Source organism: Petaurus breviceps, unplaced genomic scaffold, assembly GCF_028583685.1.
Source record: "Petaurus breviceps papuanus isolate PSGF00001 unplaced genomic scaffold, PetGlider_PUasm1.0 128, whole genome shotgun sequence".
In the NCBI taxonomy this organism is placed as follows: domain Eukaryota; kingdom Metazoa; phylum Chordata; class Mammalia; order Diprotodontia; family Petauridae; genus Petaurus; species Petaurus breviceps.
Genome location: NW_027185664.1, coordinates 7,401,116 through 7,414,705, shown reverse-complemented (window position 1 = coordinate 7,414,705; position 13,590 = coordinate 7,401,116). Strand labels below are relative to the sequence as shown.

Here is a 13,590-nt window from a genome sequence, read left to right as displayed (position 1 = left end):
GGCGCCGCCCCGGGACGAGCGGCTCTGCCGACCTGGGTGGGTCAGAGGTCAGAGGTCAGAGGTCCTCCGTCCGGCCGCCGCTGCCAGCTGTGCCCTCGCCCTCCCCCCTCCCCCATTGCAGCTTTTGGCAGGTGGCGTCAGGGCAGAGAACGTGACTGCGGCGTGTCCGGGGCCCTGGACGGCGCCTCTGGGCTCCGCTGCCTGGGCTGGCGCTGGGAGCTGCCGAGACCAGGATGCTTTCCCTGGTGGCGTGTCGGGGACGTCTGTCGGTCTTGGCCCCCTGGCCGTCGGGCCGAGGTCACAGGGACCTGGAGTGGCGGATGGACCGCGGATCTCTGACGTGCTTATTCTGGGGCCAGTGCTGGGTCACCTTTGGCGTTTGGACTTCGCGTCTCTACCTCGTGGCTTATTGCCACGGCTTGCTGCAGTGGTCCCTAGGGCACAGGCGCGACCTTGCTGGCTCCCTGTGGGTAGGGTAACTGTGTCTCGGTTGGGTGTGGGCAAAGAGCGGATCGGGGAGTCGCTTAACCTCTCTCTGTCTCCGTCTCCTCGTCTCTGAAAGGAAGGGTTGTACCAGATCATCTCTTACTTTCTCTCCAGCTGTCAATCTGTGATCCCGCGACTGCCGAATTGGGGTTTATTCGGTGGCGGTGACAGCCTATGCTCTTCCGTGTGACGCGGATCCAGGGTTTCCTTACTTAAATTACATTTGTGAATGTAGGATGGCAGTCACAAAAATCCATTCTAAGAAAAATGCCAAATTCCCGAACATTTTTTTACATAGTTTTTTCTTTTTAGCGTTTTCGTAAACTGTTCAGTCACAGTGTGAATATAGAAGCACTTTTTTAAGTAGCCCATTGAAATATCTATTGAGAATGCATTCATTATTAGAAGCTGAATATTTGTCAGAATATCCAAAGTGAAGAAATTTTTAGATGCAGCAAATGGGAAAAACAAATCTGACCTAAATATTTAGAGATATTTATTACAGCATAATTCTTCTCTACATCAATTTTTACAGTATTCTTGTTATATAAAATTCACTTCACTATGTCTGTTCCTGTATTTATAGACGACTGTAATGCACAGACACATTAAAAGGACCTAGGAGTAAAATTAGTAATGCTCTTTTACACCTTGAGTTTTATGAATACTTGCTTTGGGGATGAAAACATTCAAAAGAAGCCATCCTTTGCTTGTTTACTACCACTGTACTTGTTTGATATTTCCTACTATTCAGGGATAGAGAGAGAGACTAATTTCCTTCAGTTTCCTTTTAAAACTTTACTTTTGATAAGTGGTCATAGGAAGTGTAGGATGTAGAATTAGAAGGGACCTTTATGATCATCTAATACAAAGTACCTTGTTTTATGTATAAGGAGGCTGAAACCACAAGGGTTAACTTCCATTTGGTCACCAAGTTAGTAAGCTTAATGGAGATTTGAATGTAGATCTCATTCCAAATTTAATTCCTACTTCATGCCAACATACTGTGTTTGCAAAACCATACTTCATACATATGCCATGGACGCAGATTTAACAGAGGTGGCTATAAAAGGTTGTGGGGTGTTAATAAACCCTTCTTAGAAAAGAAGGAGGTTGGTACCTTATGTCATCTTAAGCCATTTTCAATTGTGGATATAGGCAAGATAGGTCTATATATAGAGTTTGGGAAAATTATTTTGCATTTATACCTAGAACTTCAGAATTATTTTATGATTATATTTATTACTTATCGTGTATGTTGTATTTTTGTTAAAGTTGGTTAGCTAGTCTACAGCATGGAGTTAATGTTGCCCAAGACTATAGAGTTAGTTCCTCATATCTGTATTTTTAAAGCTCTTTTGAATCCAGCCTCTCATTTGATCTTTACAGGACAGATATTATTATGAGACATTATCATGTTATGTCAGGAGCACTGAATTTAGACTCAGGACTCAGCCTTGTGAACTTGGATAAGCCACTAAACTCTCTGAGATACCCATTTTCTTACTTTTAAAATGAGACTGATATTGCAGTATTTACCACACAGTTGTTAAGAAAGTGCCTTGAAAACTTTTAAAGTACTGTGTAAATGTGAGTTCTTTCTAATTGGACATTTTCACACACATTATAAAATAAAAGAATATTTGCTTGGGTTAGTGGTGCCTGTAAGTCGTGGGATGTTGATCAAGTCTATGTAGAAAAGAATTGTGAAGTGCTGAGTGTTACTTTGTGGAGGTCTCATAGCTAACAAACTATCTAAAGTGTCATTAGTTCTTTGCTGATTACCAATTTATCTTAGTCTAGCTATCCTAATTCTTATGGCCTTTAAACTTGTCATAATAATTCTATCTTTGATAATAGTTTGTGAATCTGTATGTGTTTGTGGATGACTAGGGCTCATCACTGGTCAACAACTTGGTAGATTGCGACAGTAGCAATCTTGTTCTTCATTTAATAGTTCCCTTAGCCGTTTTCTTTAGGATTCACACCACATGGAGACGTGAAAAGTCTCCTGTGCGTTGGGAAAATGAAAGGGTAAATCTGACCACAAAATACTTAGCCAAGTAGAACCCACATGATTTGGATGGGTTAAGAGGCCTCAATCAGGATACCTGCCATTACTTATAACATTACTGGTTATCTGATCGGTGATTGCCATCATCTGGTAAGTGTGTTAGCCCTGAGCAAGCTGTGGTTCAGTGGAGAGCCTGACTATAGAGCACGGAAGCCCTGCTTCCAAATCCAGATACAAGATTTAAGAACTGGGTGATCATGGGTAAGAAATTTAAACTTCTTCCAGCTTGTTTCCTCATATATAAAATGGAATAATACTATCTGTGGTTCCTACTTCACAGAGATGTTGGAGGGTTCACATAAGAAGGTATTTGAGTTGCTTTGAAACTCTCATGCCATATATAAAATGCCAGTCTAAAAAAAAGATCGCACAAATTGGGTAAATGAAGTTACAGTGGATGCTAACTAGAAAATTTGGTTCTTTGTACCTTTGATAAATATTATGTATTAATTATAGACATGGAAAATTGTTGAATAAACCTTGATCCCTGTTGAAATTCAAGACCTGTGAATTCAAAATGAATTTTCATTTATTGGTGATTTTAATCAAGCTTTTATTTTATTTTTCTTAGCACTAGAAATATAATTATAACTCATTTATTCAGAACTTTTCCTTCATTTGTACATCGACCATTGGCTAACTTATTTTACGTTGTAACCCATTTTTTGGAAAAAAAGATTTGTATTTATGTATGTGTGTATGTATGTGTGTATGTATGTGTATATATATATAAGGAAAAGAGTATTGCCCAAGGTCAAAGAAAATTTTGGCTCTTTAAATGAGCATATTTATGTGTTAATGTCGTGTTGAAAGAATATACAACTGACTTTTTTTCCCCCAATTGTAGGGAATGATTTAGAATCCAAAATGATGATAATGAATATGTACTTTTAATGGATTCCATATTTTATTTTTAATTAGAGTGAAAAGCAGTGGTCTCTGGAGGGTATTGTCAAAAATATTACATTAGATATGCATCTTAAGAGAGGAAAAGGCATTCTTAAGTTCCAACCAATTGACTTAAAAATGAGCTTTTGGAACACATTTTACCTGTTTATAAGTTGCCTAAATTTCCTTCTTTCCTACTGCCTACTTTTAGTCCTTGTTATAATGAAATGGTAGATTTATAGAGACTAAAAATTCTTTAGGAATTCAGAAAAAAAACTTATTGTGGATGGACCACAGTGATTAGGGAAGAGTACATATAGGAAATATGACTTAAGCAGGGACTTGAAAGAAATGTAGGTTTTGTAGTTGCTTAGGGAATTGGCTTGGTCAGCCTAGGTCAGGGAAGAGGTGAGCATATTGTGTGAGCTTTTATACTAGGGAGAGCCGAAGTTGCTCAGTTGCTTGTAGATTAATTGATTGAGTTGCTTTCTTTAGCAGCAGTGTGATAAGTAATGAAAGTACCAAGGCTTCCTCCAAGCACAAGAGACTTTCTGTAGTCACCTATATACGATATATACATTTATCAAACATCTACTGTGTGCCAGGCACTGTGCTAAGTATGAGGGGTATGAATAAAAAAAAAAAAGGAAGACAGTCCTTGCCCTCAAGGAGCTTACAGTGAAGTGGGGGAAGATGGCATAAAAAGAAGCTGGAAAGATTATGGGGTCCTTTTCCCTGCCACTCCTCCCCCCTCCAAAAACCGTGGGAGGGAATGATGATGGTGAAGTCTAATCAAAGGAGTGCAGCTATTGGAAAATGAAGAGTTGCCTGGGCTTCTGAGCCCTCTTTAAATGCAGGCTTTGGGAAGAGTTTTTAGCTCTGCCTTGTAGCCCTTCAGTCAGAGGAGCAGAGGCAACTGAGGGTACTGATGAGGTATGGGTATCAAAGTTGGTGCACTCTCCATGATGTTTCCTGATTGATGAATTTTTCCTGAGGTGGGAGGGGGGAAAGAGAAGGGTGAGGATGATGATGATACAGATGAATACAAGGGACACAGCTGGTGAGCAATGAAGAGTTGTCTGGTAAACCACCGCTAAGTTGGCAGTTACCATGTCCAGTACCCAGGAAGGTAAAGGGAGTTTTTATTAAACTGTCCTGTGACCCTTCTCCTTAGTTTTTGTCATTATGTGATTCATTATATGCTCAGATTTTTATAGTACAAAAAAAGTATACTTTGTTATGGGAAATCCAGGGTTCCAGACTATATAGGTTGACTAATTCTAAGTAGGCAGAGCAGCATAACAACTCATGCTGAGTTTCCTTCTAAAACATTCTGCCTTTCTTCTGTTCTGAGGCTAGAATATCTGTATTGGTCTAATGGAAGAGCATTCGACTTGAAATCTGTATTTCATCTTGGCTCTCTTACCTTCCAGGTCTGGATGTGTAACCTTGAGCCATTCTTCTAAACACGTAGATATTGGACAAAAAAATTTAATTCCTTTGAACCTCAGTCTCTTCAATCTTTAAAGTGTATTCCTGGACTCTGTGGTCTCTTGAATTTATCTCCGTTTTTGGCACCCTGTTGAGGGTAGCTTCCCTAAATTTTCTTCCTCTGCCTGTTCACAATTGATTTCAGTCTTTGCTCCTTTTCTCTTTCACCTTTTCTTGGCTCTTTCCCTTAGACCTTGGGCATCTACCATAAACTGAATATCCATGACTTTTAATAAAGCTCATACTGAAGTTTTTGGCTAAAAGATGTACCAAATTAACTAGCATACATGAACAAAAATCCAGTAGGGCACAATCACCTGTTCGTTACTACCTTTCTGTAACTTACTACTACTTGGTGTTATGCTGAACTCCTACAAAAGCTAATACACTCCTTGCCTCTTTTTCGTACACCCGACTGACTCTGAGCTACTTGTAGTCTAGCTTCTGACTCCACCATTTAAATGAAACTGTTTTCCAAGGTTACCACTAATCTCTAAACTTCCAAATTCAACAGCTTCTTTTGGTTCTCATATTGTTCCATACATATTTTCTTACCAGTTAACTCAGGTTAATCTCAGGGTCATTTTTAACTCTTATTTTCCCCTGCACCCCTCCCATAGCCACTGTGTTGACGTGATGTCAGCTACCTTCAATGTCTCCTGTGTGTGCCCTTCTCTCCACTCCATAGTCATCATCTTAGTCCAGCCTTCCATCACCTCTTGTGTGGACTGTTTTGGTAACAATCTAAATGGTTTCTTCGCATCCTGTCTCCTTTCTGCAAGGTATACTCCACATAACTGCTAAATTGATATTCCTCAAGTACAGGACTAATAATCTTAACTTCTCTACCCAGGAAGTTTCAGTGATTCTCTTGTTTCTATGATAAAATAGGAACTCCTGTTTGGCTTTTTAAAGCCCTTCACGATCTAGTTCCTGCCTACCTTTTTAGACTGGTTTTTACATTACTCCCCTTTATGCACTCTGTTTTTCAGGCAAAGTGACACATTTGCTGTTCCCCCAAAGGAACTTCTATCTCCCACCTCTGTCCTTTTGCATAGGCTGTCCATATGCTTGAAGTGTCCCCTTCCTTACCACTGTCTCTTGAAACTACCTCTCTTCATGACTCAGCTCAAGTGCCACCTCCTATGAGAAACTTTTTCAGATTCTAATAACCTCCACCTATATACTTGTATCCTCCTTCTGAAATTATGTTCATCTGTCTACATGTTTCTTTTCTCAGTAGAATAAAAGTACTTTGAGGGCAAGGACGGTTTTTGTTTTTGTGTTTGTATCCATGATGCCAGAGACATAGATGCTTAAAAATACTTGTTTTACTGAATGCTCACTGGACCAGATCAGTTAGTTATTGTAATTGAAGCAAATTGTAATTACCAGATAATTACATTTGTATGCCCTTTAGCAAATAAAGATTCTTGATCCTGTGGTTACCCGTGCCTTGCTCACTTTTTTATTCATTACTTTCCCTGTCTTTCTTTCCCCTGATATCCTGTGTAGATTTAGTTGTTGCACTATTGTTTGGGAGGATCTGTCATTAAATACAAATTTATCTTTACAAAGTATCTTATCCATCTATCTGTCTGTCTGTCTATCTATCTATCTACACTTATCAATCCTATCTCATACCTTTTGAGATAGCTAAAATTGGGGAATTTAGATATGCTTTGTTTATGATATGATGAAAAATAATGTTTCAGGAACATTAATTTGTCATTTTTGTGGAGAATAAATTACAGTCAGATAGAGAGTTGAAAAGTGACTTCTCTGTTCAAAACTGAACTAATTGGGGCGGCTAGGTGGCACAATGAATAGAAACCAGCCCTGGAGTCAGGAGGAACTAAGTTCAAATTTGGCCTCAGACACTTAACACTTACTAGCAGTGTGACCTTGGGCAAGTCAGTTAACCCCAGTTGCCCTGCCTTCCCCCTCCAAAAAGCAGAAAACAAAAACAAAAACAAACTGAACTAATTATTCCCCCATCCCCACATCTTCCCTTTTTCCTAACTTCTCTATTTCTGGCACCACCATCTTCCCATATTCAATGAGATAATATTTCTGAAGAACTTAGCACTCAGGGCCTGTCACACAGGTGCTTAATAAATGTTGGTTGCCTTTGCTTTCCCTAGTTTTCCAGGTTTCTTCAGAGGGTATCATCTTCAACTAATCCTCTGATTCCCCCATTATCCCTCCCCCCATCTAATCATTTGCCAAGTCCTATTGATTCTGTGGTTGCAGTACCTCTAGTATATGTTGTCATCTCTCTTCTGACCCTACCACCCTCCTGACATAGGCCCTCATTACTTCTTGCCTGGACTGTTGCAGTTGCCTGTTGGTAGGTCCTCTTGCGTCAGTATCTCACCACTTTAGCCCACTCAGCTGTCAAATTCATCTTTTTACAGCACAGGTCTGATCAAGTTTGGTTCCTCATCCCCATTCAGTAAATTCCAGTGGATCCTTCAGGCATCAATACAAAACCTCTCTTGATTTTGAAACCCTTGCAGCCTGGTCCCTTCCTGCCTTTCCAGTCTTTCCAGATGGTGGAGGTCATGAGGGAGCACATTCTTGGCGCTGAGAAAAGCTTGGAGACCAGTTGGTAGCTTCAGTAAATGAACTTTGTGAAGGCGAGTAAGGCTGAAATAAGGCAGGGTAGGTGGACTAGAACCAGTTTGTAGGAGGATCCTAAAGGGCAATATAAGAAGTTTGTATTTTATTCTTTAAAAAAATGTATTTCTTTTTGATCATAAGATCAAAATCATCTGTTCTTCCAGATGAATTTTGCTATTTAGTTCTATGAAGTAATCTTTTTAGCATTTTGGTATGGCATGGAATCTATAGATTAATTTAGGTAGTATTGTCATTTTTATCATATTGACATTTTCCAGCCATGAGCTATTAATGTTTTTAATAGCTCCTGTTTTAATCTGTTTCAAATTTTGTAAAGAATGTTTTGAATAATTCCTGTGTATGTTTTGGTAGCTGGACACCCAGATTTTTAAAATAGTTATTTTGAATAGTTTTTTTTTTCTATTTTCTTGCTGGATTTCATTGGTGATATGTAGGATGGCTGATGATTTTTTTTGGTTTTCTTTTATATCTTGTTATTTAGTGAAATCATTGATTTACTTTTTGTTGGATCTTTGGGGTTCCTCCAGAGGAGAAAGTGAGACTGGGAACTTTGCACAGCCCTCCCTCACTTAAATCCTTGCATGTCATGAGATCACTTTCCTGATTTGGTAGTCATCTTAGAGAACAAAGAACAAACAAGCAGCACTAATTTTGTTTCCTCTTTACTTTTGCTTATTCTATTATTTTTTTTTTGGCTGTGTTGCTATACTTCTGATTTACAGAACTATATCAAATAAATATGACAGCAGTAGTTCAGGAGATTAATTGAGACTGAATATATAGATTTAGGATATATCTGTGCAGAGATATTAAATGAAACTATGGGAGCTAAGCTCACCAAAGTGAGAAGGTATAGAAATAGAAGACAAGAAGAGGTCAAAGGACAGAACCTTTGTGGATATACACGTTCCAGGCACTGATCATGACATGACTTCTGTAAAGGAGCAGTCAGAATAATAGGAGTGAAGTAAGGTGATCGAAGAGGGGGAGAGATTTTTGATCAGTCTGTAGAGGGGCAGGTAGCTGCAGGATGTGGAGTGAAAAATGACCTTGGGATTTTGCAATTGAGAAATCATTGTAGACCTTGGAAAGCATAGTTTCAGTAGAGTGGTAGAAATAATGAAGTAGAGGCAGTGAAGAGAGACTGACTTTTTCCACAAGTTTGCCAGAAAAAGAGTAGAGAGAGAGAGAGCAGACAGTAGGCTGAGGTTATGGTGGGGTCAGTAAAGTAATTTTTAGGCTTAGGGAGAACTGGGTAAACAAGGATAATTAAAAACAAAATAAATCAAATGAAGATCATTGTAAAGCTCAGAACTCAGGTGTAGAAACCCTATTGTTTTATTGATGCTTTAAAAAAACAAAACAGAACAAAACCTTATTGTCTCTTCCCAATAAAACTCTTCACCTAGCAGTAGAGTATAGGTAAGCAAAAGAAACAAACACGTTGGCCATATTTAGCAACCTTATTTCCTACTTTTGGTGTATCACTTCTCTGCCAGGTAAAGGGGAGAGTATTTTACCATTAGTCTTCTGGAGTTAGACTTGTTTTTTTAGAGTTCTGATGATTTTCAGAATTGTTTTCTTATACATAATTGGGGATCATTGTGTAAATTGTTCTCATTCCTGCTTATTTCACTTTGCATCGATTCATGTAATACTTGTCAGGTTTCTTGGAATTATTTGTTGTTTCTTATAGCTCAATATTTCATTAAGTTCATAGATCACAATTTATACTTCCACTCCCCATTTTATGGACACTTATTTCATTTCTGTTTCTTTCTACCCCTCCCTCCCCCAAATCCTGTCTTGAGGTGGGTTTTTTTTTTTTTTTAATATATAGGTCCTTTTCTTTACCTTTAATTTGTGTATGCCCAGTGGCACTGGGTCAAAACCAATTTGGTGACTTCAAATAAAATTCTTTTTTTTTTTTGCTTTTTGAAGGGCAATTGGGGTTAAGTAACTTGCCCAAGGTCACACTGCTAGTTTTTGTGTTAAGTGTCTGAGGCCGGATTTGAACTCAGGTCATCCTGACTCCAGGGCCAGTGCTCTATTCACTGCGCCACCTAGCTGCCCCTCATATCAAATTCTGAAACATTTTCTAGATGGTTAACTCAATTCATAACTCACCAACAGTTCATTGGTGTGCCCGTCTTTATTCTTTGTGTAGCCTTCAATATATATTTTTATTGTTTTTAAGAATGAGGAGATATTACTTAATAGCAAATGACATAAATAACACTTAGACATATTGACAGACTCAGTGAAGCTCAGTTAGTCATCAGTTTTATGTGGCTGCTAAAAAGTTAATGGTACTGTAATTGTAGGCTGCATTAATAGAAATAGTTTCTGAAATAGTTTCCCCTTTCTGCTGCACTGGTAAGAGCAGCACAAAATATATTGGGTTCAATTCTGGGTTCCTTTCAGGAAGGATGTTAATAAACACAGTAAGAGGAAGGGAACCAGGATGTTGGAGGGCATTGAGAATCATTTCATTGAGGAACAGTTGAAGGACTTGTTATTCTTTTTCTTTTATTGCGTTTTGGAGGGCAATTGGGGTTAACTTGCTCAAGGTTACACCGCTAGTTTTTTTGTGTTAAGGGTCTGAGGCTGGAACTGAACTCAGGTCCTCCTGACTCCGCTTTACTCACTGTGCCACCTAGCTGCCCCTGACTTGGTATTCTTGCAATTAGGGTTAAGTAACTTGCTCAAGGTTACACGGCCAGGTTTTTCTGGGTGGGTGCTAAGTGTCTGAGCCCGGATTCGATCCCCAGGTCATCCTGACACTGGAGCCCGTGCTCTTACTGGCTGTGCTACCTGGCCACCTCCTGACTTGGTATTCTTTAGCCTGAGGAAGAGAAGACTGGAGAGAGAATGTTGCTGTTGTGGAAAGGGCAATCAGTCTAGAATTAGAGAGCCTGGGTGTTCTACCTATTTTCTCCATGACCTTGAGCCAGTCAATTAACCTGGGTAATCCCCAGTTTCCTTATTCAAACGTGGGAGGGAGTTGGACTAGTTGAGCATCTAACATCTCTTCTACCTCTAGCTCCTATGACATAATAATCTTCAGGTATTTGAAGTTATATGGAAGAAGTAGATTTGTTATATATACTTTGAGTGATCACCACTGGAATCATTGCCTGGAATTATGGCTCAATAAAAGGAAGGTGTTTTTAATAACTTGGACTTTCTAACAGTGTAATGAACTGCCTTATGAAGGGGTGAAATATTCAGGCAGAGTCTGGATGATCATTTTGTCTAGGTTATCATAAAGGAAATGTGGGGTATATAAAATGTTTAATCATGAGGTTCCTGGTTAGTTTATCATAAATTGTAACATTTCAAGCCCCAGGTAATGCAGCTCTTTTTTTTAAGCAATCAGGGTTAAGTAACTTGCTCAAGGTTACACGGCCAGTTATTTCTGGGTGTGGTGCTGAGTGTCTGAGCCCGGGATTTGATCTCCAGGTCGTCCCAACACTGGAGCCGGTGCTCTTACTCCCTGAGCTACCTGGCCGCCCCTAAGCAATTGGGGTTAAGTAACTTGCTCAAGGTTACACGGCCAGGTGTTTCTGGGTGGGTGCTAAGTGTCTGAGCCCGGGATTCGAGATCTCCAGGTCTTCTCAACACTGGAGCCGGTGCTCTTACTAGCTGTGCTACCTGGCTGCCCCGGTAATGCAGCTCTTAACTACTGTATCTTGCACTTTGCATTGCTGTTAACAAATTTATGTGTCAATCAGTCAACAAGTATTAATTGAGCACCTGCTATGTGTCAGGCGCTGGGCTAAACTCTCTGGATCCAAGTACAAAGAATGAAATTATCTCTGACAGCATGAAACTTATCTTATATTGGGGTAGACAACAAGTATACATAAAATATATACAGCATAAATATAAAGCCAGCATGTAGGCTAAGAACAAGGTGGTTTGGGTGGGTGGACACTAGCATCTGAGAGAGATCAGGTGAGGCTTCATGCAGAAGGTGGATTCTGAGCAGCATCTTAATGTAGAGTTGGACTCTGTGAACCAGAAATAAGGAGGGAGTCCATGCCAGGTATGTGGGACAGTCTGTACAAAGGCACTGAGAGAGATGGAGTTTCATGAATGGAATAGAGAGAAGGCCAACCTGACTGGATTGCAGAGGTTGGGAGGGAGAGTGATGTCCAATGAGACTGGAAAGATAGGTTGTGCAGGGTTTTAAAAGCTAAACAGAGAAGGTTATATTTTATCCTAGAGATTATAGGAAGCTATTGAAGTTGATGGAGGAGTTGCATAGTTAGGTTTATGCTTAAGGAAAATTAATTTCACAGCACTGGCTTTCATGGATTTAATTATCATCTCTGCTGATGATTTTCATATTTACTTATCCAGCTCTAACCTCTTTTCTGGCTTCCAGTAAGAAAAAGCAGCCTTTAGGACAAGCACCACTTTAGGGTGGGGTTGTCTCTCTCTCATTCCTTGAAGCGTCCTTTTCTAAATTAGGTGATCTTGTTAGTGGTGACAATATGCATGTGTTCTTAAATCTTGATTCTTTCACGGAGTCTGAGAGGAGTGAACAAATTAATAGAATTTGGAGATTGTTAGTACAGAATAAAAATGGTGTTACCTTCATCTTGGGTTAAGCACAAGTTGCAGCTTCTTGGAGTACAGGAATCCTTTGTGATCATGCTTTGATTCCTTCAAGTAGAAGTTGATGGCTTTTTAAAGTCTGGTTTCTCATTATTTCATTATTCTTTCTTCCCCACTACCCATACTACCAACTTTTCTTTATTACTTCTTTGTTCCCTGTCTATGGCAGCCCTTCACTCTTGATAGCAAACTTTTCCTTATCTGGCTTAAAACACCAGATCATTTTAGGAAATTAAAGAGCTTAAAAAAATTCTTCAGTGATCACTACTAAGTTTAAAATAGAATTCACTTATTCATGGCAGAGGAATATGTTTTGGAGTCTGTGCCAAGAGGAAGTTTTTTGATTGATTAATGTAGCCAGGGATAACTTTTTGATCTCTCTTAATGCCGGAGTGAGATGGAAGAACATGTTCATGGTATTCTACAATCAGAAATATGTTATATCATTAACTGTAAGTACTGTGCACTCTTCTTTTTCTCCTTGAAAAGTATCAGCATAATACATTTTTCCGATAGTAACTCCAGTTTTATGAAATAGTATTTCTTAGTTCTGGGGCTCGAGGAAATAGTTCTTTTAGATTGTAGGAATTGAAATTTATGATAAACTGAAATGGAAAAGTATATGTGTTTTAAAAAATCTTTTAAATCTGATAATTTTTCAGAAACTTAATTTTTTTCGATTATTGTTTTATCATTTGAATTTCTTTGTTTTAGATTCCTATAATTTTTTTTTGAAGACTAGTTGTTATTGAAATGAAAGTAGAGCCACAATGTCAGCTTGATTTCTAGCTTTCTGGATATAGAAAAAATGTCTTGCTAATTATCTTGCTAATACACTGTAGAATATCTAAAGAACAGCTTAAGCTTTCCAAATTATCTGAACAATGGATCCTGCCTTACTCCAATATTTTGATGCATCTATGATGTTCTTGATATGAATCTTTCTTCTAGTGGTATAGATCCTGGCCCATTCATACTTTCCCGTGTTTACCATAGGACATAAACTTAGTGTACTCAGGGATTTCTCATTCCCTTGAAATTGTGTAGGTACCAGTGGAGTGCATGGACTCCAGTATCTTTATGTTTATCTAGAGTTCACATGTTACATAAATATTAATGATGCTATACAGAGAAATCCTGCATAATAGTGGCCTATCTAGAGACATTTTCCAAACCTATTGTCAATACATTATAACCAATGTCAGATAATTCCATTGTAATATTAGGAATCAAATTGTAACATTGTTTCTTTGGAACTAATTGCTACTTATTGTTTTTTTTTAATGATTAATTACAGAGACAGTGAATGATGTTGAATGAAGTATTTCTGTACTTAATTGGTAGGCATATAGGTAGCAATGTGGCCTAAAAACAGTCTTTCACAG

General features: G+C 38.8%; 1 protein-coding gene across 3 annotated transcripts in view; it reads left to right on the top strand.

The window, feature by feature from the left end:
* Positions 1-13,590, top strand: part of LOC138171962 (WD repeat-containing protein 7) — a 492,039-nt gene that overhangs the window by 328 nt on the left and 478,121 nt on the right. The window lies entirely within an intron of this gene.